The 16,806-nt window shown below is 40.0% G+C and overlaps 1 pseudogene; it reads left to right on the top strand.

Moving 5' to 3' along the window:
• The first annotated feature begins 15,601 nt into the window (after positions 1-15,601).
• On the top strand, positions 15,602-16,084 carry LOC112311122 (cleavage and polyadenylation specificity factor subunit 5 pseudogene; annotated as a pseudogene).
• The last annotated feature ends 722 nt before the right edge of the window (positions 16,085-16,806 follow it).

The following is a 16,806-nucleotide window of genomic DNA, read 5'->3' as shown; positions in this document are numbered from 1 at the left end:
AACGCCCAGCAGAGGGGAGCTGCAGGGCTAGGGGAGACTGCATGCCCCAGAAAGACTCGACCCAGTAGGGGGCTGAACTACCCCATAGCAGCACCGAAAGCCCCTAGCATCTAAGACAGCAAAGAGCAAGACGGTGGAATGTGAGTTGCCCCTAATTGGTGCAACTCAAGGACAGCCACAGCTGGTGAACTAAAGGCCTAGTGGGGAGCAGAAGGACCCGAAGGAACTAGACAGAAGGCTGAAAAACAATGAAGAGTGTGGCTCAGGAAGGGAGAAAAGTGAAACCAATCCTTCCAACCACCCCCTCCCGTTCCACAGACAGGATGACCAGCAGAACTAACCTGACCAGTTTAAAGCCAGCAGAAGACCTTTTTTTTTGTTTTTCTTTCTTTTTTCTTTTTTCTTCCCTTCTTTCCCCCTGAATTCCTTCTTCCTTTCTGTCCTTCTTTCTTTTTTTATTCCTTCTTCCTTCCATCCTTTACCTTTATTATTCCTTCTTCCTGCCTTCTTTTATTTATTCTGTTTTAATTTTTGTTAAAAAATTCCTTCTTATCTTGCCTCCGATCTTTCCTTATTCCTGCTCCCTTCCTTCCTTTCCTATTCCCTTTTTCCCTCCTTCCGGGTTTTTTTTTTTTTGCCCCCATTTCTCTCTTTCCCACAGGTGATACAAGAGAACCTGGAGTGCTGAAAAGACCAGAGTAAGACTGTGTTACACCCATAAACGTCAGCTCAAGACCAGTGAGCACAGGATATTAAGGAGACAGCACCACTGAATCCCATTGGCATTCTACCATAGAAGTTCATACCATAAACCCAGGGAGTCAGAATAGATCAATTTAAGAAGCAGAGGCTAACAAGAAGAGTCTTACAAACAATGGGAAGACCAAGAAACAATTCCCAAGTGAAAGAAAAGGAGGAAGCCTCAGAAAGAATGCTAACTGAAATACAGGCAAGTCAACTATCAGATACTCAGTTCAAAGCAATGGTTATCAGGAAGCACAGTGAGCTCACAGAGAACTACCAGAAACCACAGGGAAACTACAATGAACTCACTGCAAACTATAGCAACATGAAAAAGGAAATAGAAACTATCAACAAGGGCCAAAAGGAAATGAAGAATACAATTTCTGAATTGAAGAACACAGTAGAAGGAATGAAAAGCAGACTTGATGAAGCAGAGGATCGGATCAGCGAGCTGGAGGACAAAGTAGAAAAAAACACCCAGAAAGAGCAACAAAAGGAAAAGAGGCTCAGAAAGAATGAAGAGGGATTAAGGGAAATGCAGGACAACCTGAAAGGTAACAATATCCGTATAATAGGAATACCAGAAGGAGAAGAAGAAGAGCAAGGGATAGAAAACCTGTTTGAAAAAGTAATGATGGAAAATTTTCCTAATCTGATGAGAGAAAAAGTCACCCAAATCCAGGAAACACAGAGAGTCCCAAGCAAGAGGAACCCAAAGAGGCCCACTGCAAGACACATCATAATTAAAATGGCAAAATTCCAAGACAAAGAGAGGATCTTAAAGGCAGCAAGGGAGAAAAAGGAAGTAACATACAAAGGAGCCCCAATAAGGTTAGCAACTGACTTCTCAATGGAAACGCTCCAAGCCAGAAGACAATGGCAAAAAATATTGCAAGTAATGAGAACCAGAGGCCTGCAACCAAGACTACTTTACCCAGCAAGGCTCTCAATCAAGATAGAAGGCCAAATAAAGAGTTTCCCAGACAAAAGAAGTCTAAAAGAATACAGCTCCACCAAACCAGCTCTGCAAGAGATGCTAAAGGGACTGCTTTAAGGAAAGGAAGGAAAAGAGAAAGAGAGAGGAACACAGGTAGGAAAAAATGGCAATGAATAACTACCTATCGATAATAACCTTAAACGTAAATGGATTAAATGCTCCAATCAAAAGACATAGAATAGCTGAATGGATAAGAAAACATGACCCACACATATGCTGCCTACAAGAGACCCATCTCAGGACAAAAGACTTACACAGACTGAAAGTGAAGGGCTGGAAACAAATTTTCCAAGCAAACGGACAGGAAAAAAAAGCAGGGGTAGCAATACTCGTATCAGACAAAATAGACTTCCAAAGAAGGGCCATAAAGAGAGACCCAGAAGGTCACTTCATAATACTCAAAGGGAGAATCCACCAAGAAGACATCAACATTGTAAATATATATGCACCCAACATAGGAGCACCCAAAAACATAAAGAAAATCTTGGAGGATTTCAAGAAGGATATTGACAGCAACACAATTATAGTAGGGGACTTTAACACCCCACTGTCAAAAATGGACAGGTCTTCCAAACAAAATATCAACAAGGATATTGTGTCACTTAACAATACCCTAGAGGAAATGGACTTCACTGATATATATAGAGCTTTTCATCCCAAAGAGCAAAGTACACATTCTTTTCAAGTGTACATGGAACTGTTTCAAAGATAGACCACATGATAGGACACAAAGCAAGCCTCAACAAATTCAAGAAAATTGAAATCATATCAAGCATTTTCTCAGACCACAAGGGACTGAAACTGGAAACCAACCCCAAAGGAAAAAACCCAAAACACTCAAAATCATGGAGACTGAATAGCATGCTATTAAACAATGAATGGGTCAAGAATGAGATTAGGGAAGAAATCAAAACATTTCTGGAAACAAATGAAAATGAACTCAGAACAACCCAAAACCTATGGGACACAGCAAAGGCAGTCCTGAGAGGGAAGTTCATAGCAATACAGGCCTACCTTAAGAAGATAGAAACATTTCAAACAAACAACCTAACCCTACGCCTATAAGAACTGGAGGAACAACAAAGACAGCCCAGAGCAAGCAGAAGGAAGGAAATAACCAAGATCAGAGCAGAGTTAAATGACATAGAGACTAAAAGCACAATTCTAAGGATCAATGAATCCAGGAGCTGGTTCTTTGAAAAGATAAAATCGACAAGCCTTTAAGTAGGCTCATCAAGAAGAAAAGAGAGAGGATCCAAATAAACACAATTAAAAATGAAAGAGGGGAGATTACAACTGATAGAACAGAAATACAAAGGATTGTAAGAAATTACTACGAAGAACTGTATGCTAAGGAATTTGAAAACCTAGATGAAATGGACACATTTCTAGAAAAATATAATCTTCCAAAACTGAATGAAGAAGAAGCAGAAAACCTGAACAGACCAATAACAGCAGACGAAATTGAAGCAGTCATCAAAAAACTCCCAACACAGAAAAGCCCTGGACCAGATGGTTTCACAGGAGAATTCTACAAAGCATTTAAGGAAGAGCTAACCCCTATACTTCACAGACTATTCCAAAAAATCCAAACTGATGGAAGACTCCCAAACTCTCTTTATGAAGCCAGCATCATCCTAATCCCCAAACCAGATAAAGACACAACAAAAAAAGAAAACTCCAGGCCAATATCACTGATGAACATAGACGCTAAAATTCTCAACAAAATATTGGCAAACCGCATCCAGCAATAGATTAAAAAGATCATCCACCATGACCAAGTGGGATTCATCCCAGGGATGCAAAGATGGTACAATATTCGCAAATCAATAAACATAATACATCACATCAACAACAGCAAAGACAAAAATCACATGATCATATCAATAGATGTGGAAAAAGCATTTGATAAGATACAGCACCCATTTCTGATAAAAACACTCAGCAAAGTGGGAATAAAGGGAGCAGTCCTCAACATAATAAAGGCCATATATGAGAGACCTACAGCCAACATCACACTCAATGGACAAAAACTTAGAGCTTTCCCACTAAGATCAGGAAGAAGACAAGGATGCCCTCTCTCACCACTCCTATTCAACATAGTATTGGAAGTCCTAGCCACAGCAATCAGAGAAGAAAAAGCAATAAAAGGCATCCAAATTGGAAAGGAGGAAATGAAAGTGTCACTGTTTGCAGACGACATGATAGTGTACATGGAAAATCCTATAGACTCCACCAAAAAACTACTCGACCTAATAAATGAATTTGGCAAAACAGCTGGATACAAAGTCAATACCCAGAAATCAAAGGCATTCCTGTACACCAGCAACGAAACATCAGAAACAGAAATCAGGAAAAAAAATCCCATTCGATATAGCAACAAGAAAAATAAAGTATCTAGGTATCAACCTAACCAAGGAGGTAAAAGACCTGTACTCAGAAAACTACACAACATTGAAGAAAGAAATTAAGGAAGACACAAACAAATGGAAGCATGTACCATGCTCATGGATTGGAAGAATTAACATCATCAAAATGGCCATACTACCCAAAGCAATTTATAGATTCAATGCAATCCCTATTAGAGTACCCATGACATATTTCAGAGATATAGAACAAACATTTCAGAAATTCATATGGAACCATAAACGACCCTGAATAGCTGCAGCAATTTTGAGAAAGAAGAACAAAGCAGGAGGGATCACAATACCTGATAAACTGTATTACAAGGCCACGGTAATCAAAACAGCCTGGTACTGGCATAAAAACAGGCACATAGACCAATGGAACAGAACAGAGAGCCCAGAAATAAACTCAAGTCTCTACAGTTAATTAATATTTGACAAAGGAGGCAGAAGCATAAAATGGAGCCAAAACAGCCTCTTCAACAGATGGTGTTGGGAGATCTGGACAGCTACGTGCAAAAAAATGAAACTTGATCACCAACTTACACCATACACGAAAATAAACTCAAGATGGATAAAAGACTTAAATATAAGTCGTAACACCATAAAAGTCCTGGAGGAAAACATTGGCAGGAAAATCTCAGACATTCCATGCAGCAACATCCTCACAGACACGTCCCCTAAAGCAAGGGACATAAAGGAAATAATAAACAAATGGGACCTCATCAAAATAAAAAGCTTCTGCATGGCTAAAGAAAACAGCACCAAATTACAAAGAGAACCAACAGTATGGGAAAACATATTTGCTAATGATACCTCAGACAAGGGCCTGATCTCCAAAATAGATAAAGAACTCACACAACTGCACTCCAGGAAGACAAACAACCCAATTAAAAAATGGGCAAAGGACTTGAACAGACACTTCTCCAAGGAAGACATACAGAGGGCCCAGAGACATATGAAAAGATGCTCAGCATCACCAGCCATCAGAGAGATGCAAATTAAAACCACAATGAGGTACCATCTCACACCAGTCAGAGTGGCCAACATAAACAAATCCACAAACAAATGTTGTAGAGGATGCGGAGAAAAGGGAACCCTAGTGCACTGTTGGTGGGAATGCAGACTGGTGAGGCCACTGTGGAAAACAGTGTAGAATTTCCTCAGAAAACTAAAAATGGAAGTGCCCTTTGACCCAGCAATTCTGCTGCTGGGATTATACCCTAAGAACCCTGAAACACCCATCCAAAAGAACCTGTGCACCCCAATGTTCATAGCAGCACAATTTACAATAGCCAAGTACTGGAAGCAACCGAAGTGCCCATCAGCAAACGAGTGGATCCAAAAACTATGGTATATTTACACAATGGAATTCTACACAGCAGAGAGAAAGAAGGAGCTTATACCCTTTGCAACAGCATGGATGAAACTGGAGAGCATTATGCTAAGTGAAATAAGCCAGGCGGTGAGGGACAAATACCATATGATCTCACCTTTAACTGGAACATAATCAATAGAAGAAAAAAGAAAACAAAATATAACCAGAGACATTGAAGTCAAGAACAATCTAACAATAGCCGGGGTGGGGGCGGGGACAGTGGGAAGAGGGGATTACAGGAAGTACTATGAAGGACACATGGACAAAACCAAGGGGGAGGGTGGAGATGGGGGAGGGAGGTGGGTTCAGCTGGGGTGGGGTGGAGGGACGGGGAGAAAAGGCATACAACTGTAATTGAATAACAATAAAAATTTTTTAAAAAGTCCTACATTTGAATATATATATTTATATTTGATTACATATATGAGTATATCATAAATAAATCAGTCACTACCAACCAAAACTTTAACCATATTTTATTACATACTAATATTTTTAAAGTAGTTACATAGTGATCATTCTTGATTAATCAAAAGGCTAATTCCTCAATCTGGGCAGCTAACAGTTTATAGTCTGTCTTAGTCTTTTTGGGTGGATATTAACAAAAATTTATTTCTTACAGTTCTGGAGGCTGGGGAGTCTAAGCTCAAGGCTTGAGGCAATTAAGTCTCCGGTGAGAGCCCCCTTCTGGTCCATAGACAGCTGTCTTCTCCCTGTGTCCTCACACGGCTGCAGGGGCTTGGGAGCTCTCTGGAGTCTTTTATAAGGACAGGAACCCTGTTCATGAGGGCTCTGCTCTCAGGGTTTAATAATCAAAAGGCCCCACCTCCTAATGCCATCACATTGGGGGTTAGGGTTTCAACATGAATTTTGGAGGAGACAAACATTCAGACTATAACAGTGCTAGCAAGTTAGAATTTTTATCAAAGGAATCTAAATACAGTAGATTTTTCTGTTTGTTATTTTTTTTATTGTTACTATTTTTGGAAATAAGAATCGTCCTAACATTCAATGGATCTGAGTCCAGTCCTTTTTCTTCCTTAGCTTTGACCTGGGTGTTTGTCTCTCCTAGTCCTCATTGCCGCCACTGGTGCCTTCACAGACGGACGGATGGTCAGGGATGGATGGTCAGTGCTGCAGCTGGTAACATTCCAGAGCTCAACCCAAAGCAAGGCGGGGCAGGAATCAACAGCTACAGAGAAAAAATAGTGGCATCCTAGTTCTTTTGTTATTGTTGTTGTTGTACTTAGTTTGAGGCGCTGGATGTATATTTAACCCTCATAACCACCCCGTAAGTTTACTATCAGCCCCGTTTGAAACACCCTCACACCCTCTACACAACTCCAGTCGGTTCTGCTTCTGGTAATAACAGTCGGATAAACGTGGGCATTGAGCACTACCCTTTGTCCAAGGGGTAATCGATTAAGACAAAGCAGCCCCAGAACCAGTGTGAGTCAGGAAAACCATGTTCTCTCCTGTCTCCTCCCCGACCCAGGCCTCCCTCCCACCCAAATCCATGCTGCCATAGCACCCGTGCGACTAAGAGAAAGTCCACAAATGGAAGGGACCTTGAGTCAGTGTTTTAATTTTTTTCAAGCTTTTTTGACTGCTACCCACAGTGAGAAATACATTTTCCCCAATATGTGTATACACATATATGTGTATATATACAAATACACACAAACGTGTTTATATATTAACAAATTTAACAAAACAGCACTTACATACATGCAATGTGCTTTAGTATTTTCTATTTTGTTTTATAAAATACTGATTGCAACCTATTAAAATGATTTTATAACCCACTAATGAAAGCATCAGCAAACCTTTTTCTCTAAAGGGCCAGATAGTAGGTATTTTCTGGCTTTGTGAGCCATGTGTCTGTCAGATCTACTCAAGACTCTGCCGCTGCAGCGGGAGTGCGGCCCTAGTCAATATGGACATTAGGAGCATGACTCTGTTCCACTAAAATGTTATTTACAAAAATAGGCAGCTGCCCCACTTCTGCACTAATAGGTCACAGTTCTACCGTTTTAAAAATGCAGCATTAGTTTAACAGTTTCTCGTTCTCAGCAAACAGTCCAAGAATCATCTGGAAAGCATGTTTTTACAATGGCTAAAGCCAAGCCCAGACGTGTGGAATAGCATCTCTGTCAAATGGCTCCACGCTGCCACACTGATCACACTCCCCGGGTGATTCTTAACCTGCAGTCACGATTAAGAGTCACTGATCTGATGCAACCTCTCCACTCATCCCAGCCCCTAATTTACAGAAAGTAAACTAAAGCTTGGCAGGCTAATAAGTTCTGGGCTCCAAGCAGTTGTCAACAAATTTACTGGGTTAGCCAAAAAGTTCGTTTAGTTTTTTCCATAAAATAAAAGACCCGTTTTTCATTTTCACCAATAATCTTACTTAAATGGATATTTGGGTAATAATAAGACTCTGAAACAGAACATAAAACTCACCCATTATAATTTGTTCAATACATATCTCTGGAGAAATTCAGCAGAATAACCAGTTAAAAGGCAGAAGCCAATGCCCATTAAACTGATAACAAGAACATTAAGTATCGAGGCTATTATAACATGTTGTTTAGCCAAAGACATAAATGCCCAGAAGCTCATTACACCATGATGCCACTTTTTCAGACAGCAAGAAACATGAAGATGTAACACTAATTAGCTTAGCTATGATTTGATAAACTATGCAATTTCAATTGGAAATCAGATTATTAAAGCATTTCAGCTGATTTCAGAGTGATTATAGTATGCTGGCAATATGTTTTACTTTTTTTGCCCTGAGTAATTTTTAAATTTAAAAGTAAAATTTGGTCTTTATTTTTATCAAGATAAAAATTGTTACAGATTTAATGTATAGACTTCAATATATTGAAACAAAATGAATAAAAAGAGGCAGAAGCAAACACTGAAAATTAAAAACAAAGATTAGTGAATTCATTATAAAGTTCTGTGAACTTAAAGGTAAACTTACAACCATTTTTACCTACTTATATTTGTTCTGCAGTTTCTGATAACTTTTAGAGTCTTTTAGGTATTAACTGAAGTCATTTCTCTTCCCTGTATTTTGAGTCTAAAGAAAGGGGAAGCTTCCAAGCTTTCCTTTGAATTGCTGTTTTTTCTCATCCTTGTCTGTTTCATTCTTCCCTGCCCCCACGTGGAACACACACCCTACCTTAAATTACATCCCCACTGTCCTTTCCACCTGCAGTGCCAACACCACCTCTTCTCAACCATCAAACTCCTGCTTATTCACAAAGTCTCAGCTTCAGTGATCTCCCTGTGGAACCTTCTAAAACCCACCAAGGCAAATTTAGACATTTTGGTCTCTGTGCCTGTTATACTTTGTTCCCATTATGTGCATACCTTGACTAAAGCAATTATATTGGATCATAATTATTAATGCAACTTTCTTCCCACAAAATTAGCTGTTTGTTAAGGACACAGCATACATTATTCACCTTGTTCCAACCGCATTGCACAAAGCTTGGTTCCTAGCTGGCCTTCAAAAAAATGAGTGAAGAGACTTATCTCACGTGCAATATTTTGTTTAAAACTTTTACATCTGTGTTCATAAGTGGCATTCCACTGTCTTTGTCTTGTTTGGTAGTTAAGGTTACAGTGGCTTATATGATGGGTTGAGGGAGCATTTTATCTTTTTACTCTGTGAAATAATTTATGTAAGATAGAGTTGTCTGTCGTTAACATATGGTGGAATTACCTGTAAAACTGTCTAGTCATAGCTTTATTATTTTGTCCTATTTTCTTTGGTTTCATTCTCTTTTACTTTTCTAATTTCTTGGGTTGGGTTCTTAGTATAATCTCATAAAAGCATGTTAAAATTATTATCAATTTTCCTCTACACAGTATTTTATCTGCATACCACAGGGTTTTTTTTCTATTTTATTTTATTTTTAGGGGCCAAGATGGTCATCTGCTTGTCTAGGAATCCAAGGGTCAAGTTGAATCACTTAAAGGAGCTCAGTGGGCTGAGACTCAGGGCAGGTCTCCAACCCTAGTAAGGAAACTCAGGCAGCATCCCAATCAAACCACCAAGGTGGTTTGCATGCATGGTGGAAGCCGGAGAGCTAGAGCTCCGTGGAGAAATCCTGTGGGTGCTAAGACTCAAGAGCAGGTCCTCCAAACACTAATGCCAACTCCAGGAGATAAACTCTCCAATGAACCCTTCTCAGCACTGACCCGATAAGCTGAGCATGCAGGGGAAGTCCTCATGCATTCACAAATTTTAATATGTATCTCATTATTATGTAACTTAAGGCACTTAATTTATTTTATGATATTTCTTTGATTCACAAGATTTTAATTGTGTTAAAGGCACCAGAGCACCCTAGAGGTGGCCTAGTTGTAGCCATGGGATGGGTTAATTTTTGCTTCATCTTTGCACTAAGGTTGCTTGCTGCCTTTTGGTGTCTTAGCTTAATGGGGGAGGGGGACGGGGAGGAGTGGAAATGTCCTGCTAGACTCCACCTAGGGTCCTGGCTTCACGGTCTTCCTCCTAAGACCCTGGGAGCCCTGAAGATAAAGCTCAGTTTAGCCATTTTGGCAAATGCCCTCAGATAAAACCTGATCAGCAATAAACTTAACTTTTTAGATTATTGTCTTCATTTAGATTTTAATCCAGCATTTTTAGTTATTTACAAAGGCAAGGTTTTCTAAATCTGCACTGTCCAATACGGTAGCCACTCCAGCTATGTGTGGCTATTGAACTTGAAATGAGGCTACTCTGAATTTAGGAATATACATCAAATTTTCATGCAAAATTTGATATATGAAAACAAGGATGTAAAGTGCCTCAAAATTTTTATATTACTTAAATAACAAAATTATAATATTTTGACTATAATGAGTTAATTAAAATGTTACTAAATTAATTTGGCATGTTTCTCCTTTTTATTTATTTATTTTTATTACGTTTTATTGATTACGCTGTTACAAGTTGTCCCAAGTTTTCCCCCTTTGCCACCCATCCACCCAGCACTCCCCACTCCCACAGGCACTCCCCCACCATTGTGCATGTCCATGGGTCATGTGTATAAGTTCTTTCGCTACTCCAATTCCTATACTGTACTTTACATCCCCATGGAATTCGGCAGCTACTTATTTGTACTTCTTAATACCCTCACTTCTTCATCCATTCCCCTACACACTCCTCCCATCTGGCAACCATTAAAATGCTCTCCATATCCAAGATTCTGTCTTCTTGTTTGTTCTTCTTGTTTGCTTAGTTTGTTTGTTATTATTGTCAATATATTTTATTGATTATGCTATTAGTTGTCCCATTTTTTCTCCCCTTTATTCCTCTCAGTCCTGCACCCACCTCCCACCAGCTTTTCCCCCTCCCAGCCCTTTAGTTCATGTCCAAGGGTTGTACATATAAGTTATTTGACTTCTCCATTTCCTATGCTATTCTTAACCTCCCCCGTCTATTTTGTACCTACCACTTATGCTACCTATTCTCTGTACCTTTCCTCCATTCTCCCTTCTACCCCTCCACACTGATAATGTTCCTTGTGATCTCCATTTCTGTGATTCTCTTCCTCTTCTAGTCGTTTGCTTAGTTAGTTTCTGTTTTTGTTTAGATTCAGTTGTTGATAGTTGTGAGTTTGTTGTCATTTTACTGTTCATAGTTTTGATCAATTTCTTTTTCTTAGGTAAGTCCTTGTAACATTTCACATAATAATGGCTTGGTGATAATGAACTCCTTTAAATTGACCTTATCTGGGAAGCATTTTATCTGCCCTTACATTCTAAACGATAGCTTTGGTGGATAGACTAATCTTGGATGTAGGTCCATGCCTTTCATGACTTGAAATACTTGTTTACAGCCCCTTCTTGCCTGTAAGGTCTCTTTGGAGAAATCAGCTGACAGTCTTATGGGAACCCCTTTGTAGGTAACTCTCCCCTTATCTCTTGCTGCTTTTAAGATTCTCTCCTTCTCTTTAATCTTGGGTAATGTAATTATGATGTGCCTTGGTGTGTTCCTCCTTGGGTCCAACTTCTTTGGGACTCTCTGAGCTTCCTGGACTTCTTGGAAATCTATTTCTGTTGCCAAATTATGGAAGTTCTTCATTATTTTTTCAAATAAGTTTTCAATTTTGAGCTCTTCCTATTCTCCTTCTGGCACCCCTATGACTCAGATGTTGGAATGTTTGGAGTTGTCCCAGAGGTTCCTAAACGTCTCATTTTTTTGAATTCTCGTTTCTTCATTCTGGTTAAAAGTTTATTTCTTCCTTATGTTCCAAATCATTGATTTGAGTCTCGGTTTCCTTCCCATCACTGTTTGTTCCCTGCATATTTTTCTTTATTTCACTTTGCATAGCCTTCACTTTTTACTCTATTTTGCAACCATAACCATTACTCACAACCATTTCTGTGAGCATCCTGATTCCAGTGTTTTGAACTCTGCATCTGATAGGCTGTCTACCTCTTCATCGCTTAGTTCTATTTTTGCAGCTTTGATCTTTTCTTTCATTTGGGCCAATTTTTTTCTCGGTGTGCCTGTTACATTGTAAGGGGCGGGGCCTTAGGTATTTGCCAGGGCGGGACAACCCACATTGCTGTGTTGTGTAGTTCAGAACAATGGGGCTTGCTCGGCTCTCAGCAGGCTTTCAGTCACTTCCCCCACTCCCTACAAGCAAATTGGGCCCTTCTGGTGCTGATTCCCAGGTCTGTGTATGTTCTAGGACCCTGTGGGTCTCTCCAACGAACTCTCCTATGAGGCTGTGAGTTTCTCCCACCACTGCACCCCACAAGTTTTTACAGTCAGAGGTTTTGAGGCTTTATTTCCCTGTGCTGGAACACTGGGTTGTGTGGTCTGTCTTACTCCCCAGCTGTTCCTCCTGATTTATCCATTCACAAATGTGGGACCATTCTATCTTAAAACTGCCATCTGGCGGTGGGTCCTCTCCACCCCAGCTGCCCATGTCTGCCTTTCCTACCAGTCTGAATGAATGTTTCTTATTTAACTCCTTGATTGGTGGACTTCCATATAATTCAATTTTCTAGCAGTTCTGGTTATGTTTGTTTTTAAATTTGTTGTTGTCCTTCTCTTGGTTGTACAAGGAGGCAAAGTATCTACCTATGCCTCCACCTTGGCTGGAAGTTCAGATGGTTGCTTAGTTTCTTTTTACATTCAATTGTTGACAGGTATATATTTACTGCCCTTTTATTGTTCATAGTTTTGGTCTTCTTTTTCTGAAATAAGTCCCTTTAATGTTTCATATAATAATGGTTTGGTGATAATGAACTCTTTTATTTTTTTCTTATCTGGGAACCTTTTTATCTGCCCTTTGATTATAAATTATATCTTTGCTGAGTAGAGCAATTTTGGCTACAGGTCCCTACTTTTCAGGACTTTCAATATTTCCTTTTTCTTTCTTTAGGCAAATAGCCATTTCTTTCTTTCTTTCTTTTTTTGCATTTTCTCTCTCTTTTTTAAAATTGTTGTTCAAGTACAATTGTCTCCATTTTCTCCCCATGACTCCCACCCACTGCAGCCATGCCCACCTCCCACCCTTGATCCTGCCCCCATTTTGACTTTGTCCATGTGTTCTTTATACATGTTCCTTGACAACACTTCCCATTCTTTCCCCCAGTATCCACCTCTCCCATTCTCTCTGGTTACTGTCAGTTGGTTCTTCATTTCAGTGTCTCTGGTTATATTTTGCTTGCTTGCTTGTTTTGCTGATTAGGTTCCACTTATAAGTGAGATCGTATGGTATTTGTCTTTCACTACCTGGCTTACTTCACTTAGCATAATGATCTCCTGTTCCACCATGCTGTTGTGAAGGGTAAGAGCTTCTTTCTCTCTGCTCTTTAGTATTCCATCGTGTAAATATACCACAGTTTTTTATCCACTCAAGGGCACCTAGGTTGCTTCCAGCACTTGGCTATTGTAAATTGTGCTGCTGTGAACATTGGGGTGCGTAGGTTCTTTTGGATTGGTGTTTCAGGGTTCTTAGGGTATAATCCCAGCAGTGGAATTGCTGGGTCAAAGGGCAGTTCCATTTTTAGTTTTCTTAGGAAATTCCATACTGTTTTCCACAGTGGCTACACCAGTCTTTCTTTCTTTGGTATTTCTTTGGTGAGTCCCTCCCTCCGGCTGGTTGACTGAGGGTCCTTCCGTCCAGCAGGGCTTGTGTGCCATTGTGCAGGTGCTGCCAGAACAAACCACAAATCCAAGGATACAAACCCACACCCACAAAAATAATTCCCCTTCACAATCCCACTATCAATAGCAAATGAACCAGTATAAGTAAAGATGCAATGAGATTAAGACTATTATAAAAAAGGATAGTAAATATGAAATGACCTACTGACAGAAAAATGATTTTGAGAGAGTAGTTGGAGGAGCACTAATAGGAGTTGGAAACAGGAGCAATGAGAAGGGAGAAAGTAAAATTTACATCATGCACAAAAGGAATAACATTTGTGGAATGGAGTATGAGAAGGGAAATGTATTAGGTTTAAACAGAAATTAAAGTGAGAGAGAGAAACAAAAAGTAAGGAAAAAAGTAAATAAGTTATAAAAATGTAGGAACCAAATTGGAGGTAAAGATCCACTACAGGACTATCAACAAGTGAGCTAAAATTACTATAGGTGGTATGAGAGTAAGAGGGGAAAAAAGAAACAAAGAAAAGCTTAAGAGATGTCTAGAGGAATGGGAAGGGCTTTTGAAATGATACAGGGAGAGGGAATACTAACAGTGAGGAACAAAACCAGGCTAAGACAGGGAAAAATTTAAAAAATTGAGATGCAAAAAGAATAGGATAGGGGACCAATAAATTTGATATTTGAAATACAAAATTATCAAAGATCTAGAGATTAAACTGAAAAATGCAACAATAACTACCCTACCCACAACCACCTAGCAAAGATTGCTGAAGGAGGAGAGAGAACATGGGTATTTTAAGAGCAGGGGAAAAGGATGTGAGATGACCATGGACAAGAAAATTGGTTTTGGGTGTCTGGATGGGGGAAAAACAGTAAGAGTGTGGAATGGAAACAAGTTGTGTCACAAGAGAAAATAAAATGAAAAATGAAAACAATGAGAGGAAAGAAGGTAAAATGGGTTAAGAGAAGGGAGGGGCAAAACGTGTGAATTGAAATAAACTATAGTATAAAATCTAGTGACTTAACATGCACAAGCTTGCTGGACAATAAATGAATGTTAAAAAGCTATGCAGGAAATAAAATATTGAAAGTCATGGAGAATACCACAGTGGATTTCAGTAGCCTCTTGTATTTACCACTGTTTTTTTCTTTCTGGATCCGCCTCTGGTGACGTCAGATGTTGACCCCATTGGCAGCTGGTTCAAGACTTCCAGGGATCTACTGCCTGTGGCTTTCTCCTACAGTTGTTAATCTAGTCAGCCTGCACTCAGCAGTCAGGTTTAAGCACCATAGGGTGGCGCAGAATCCCTCCTGAGGTCAGGGCTATTGTTTCCCCTCAGGCTGCTGCTGCTTGGAGGGGAGTGGTCTGCCTGAGCAGGATGGCTGCTGCCGCATGGGGGATGATTCAGCACTGAGATCCCAGCATCTACTCTTTCAGTTCTATCCCCAAAGCTTCCGTCCCCAGTTTCTCCTCAAGCGCCTCCTGCCCACTCTGCCCCCGCCTTTGCCAGAGCCCTGGGTAAGTGGCTGCAAATGAAAATTTGTGCGTTGGCCCTTTAAATGGTTCTTAAGGTCTCCAGCCCTCTGTCTCTGGCAGAGAGCAACCCTGCGGGTTTTGCCGCCAGTTGTTATCTGTGTACTTTGGGACTCTGGTGTTCTAGGCTGGGGATCCCAGCTTAGGGATTAGACCCCATTCTTCTTAGGGGGATCTAACCGGCCGCTTACTTATCCCTCCAGCACTGCTGCCTGTGGGGGCCAAGCCAGCCCTCTGAGTCTCCACCACACTCCTTACCAGTCAGTTAGTGCTGAAGCTGATTCTTCTGTGAGTCTGAGGTTATAAGGCCTCAATATATATTATTAGAATATTTATTAGTTTATGTGTTTAAAACATAAATGAAGATTTTATTTTTTTAACTGGATAACGCATGAGGGAGGAATTTGGTAAGATTGGAATGAGGAGGACTGTGGAGGGGGTTCTCATTGTCCACGAGCACCGGCTACCTCTTGTGCTACTGCTGCAGCTGGGGACAACTTTCTTCAAACTACCTGGTGGTGAACTTAACCCAGGGGAAGATGAAGTTGAAGGACTAAAATGCTTAATGACAGAGATCCTAGGCTGCCAGGACGGGGTCCTGCAGGACTGGGTCATTGACGACTGCATCGGTAACTGGTGGCGACTGAACTTCGAGCCTCCTCAGTATCCATATATTCCTGCACATATTACAAAACCGGAGCATAAGAAGTTGTTTTTGGTTCAACTTCAAGAGAAAGCATTGTTTGGTGTCCCCCAAAATTACAAGCTGGTGGCCGCACCGCTGTTTGAGCTGTACGACAACGCACCAGGGTACGGGCCCATCATCTCCAGCCTCCCACAGCTTCTGAGCCCGTTCAGCTTTATATACAACTGAGTTCCTGCACAGTGGAGAAAGTAAAGGAAGCCGTCTCTGTGAGCACAGCTCTACACAGTACAGAATAAACATAGTAGAAAAGTTTTGTTTTGTTTTATCTCTTTCCCAACCCCTCAATGGCCACCTGCTTTCTAATGTTTGAATAGTAAAGTTGATATGAAGAACTAGATAGTAGTGTAAACCTATGTGATAATGTTTAACTTGCCTTTGTTTTTACTCATGCATTTTTGTACATTAAAGAAAGTGGACTTCTTAAAAAAATTTTTAAGGTTCTGTTCAATAATAAGCAACATATAAATGTTACAAGACAGACCACAGACTGCAAAAAATATTTCCAGACATATAAACTACCATAGATTTATATCCATATTAAATATACATATGTAGATATATGTACATGTGTCATATGTACGATATATATACATATCTCCTAAAAATCACTCTTTTTTTAAGCCAGGTTTATTGAAGTATAATTTATAAACAGGAACACATCCTTTTTAGTATAGTTCTATGAATTTTGACAAATGCATAACAGTTGTATATTCAGTACTACAATTAGGGTATAGAATATTTATCTACAAAAAGTTTTGTAGGCTGCCTTTGTAATCCATCTGTCTCACCTCCCCCACAGTACTCCCTAGCTCTTGACAGTTGTTGATATATGTTCTATCCCTATGTTTTCGCTTTTTCCAAATGTAATTTCAATTGAGTCACAGCTTTTT

This window comes from Desmodus rotundus, chromosome 13, assembly GCF_022682495.2.
Source record: "Desmodus rotundus isolate HL8 chromosome 13, HLdesRot8A.1, whole genome shotgun sequence".
NCBI classification, from domain to species: domain Eukaryota; kingdom Metazoa; phylum Chordata; class Mammalia; order Chiroptera; family Phyllostomidae; genus Desmodus; species Desmodus rotundus.
Note: the sequence above shows the minus strand (reverse complement) of the source record. Positions and strands in the feature narration are given on the sequence as shown.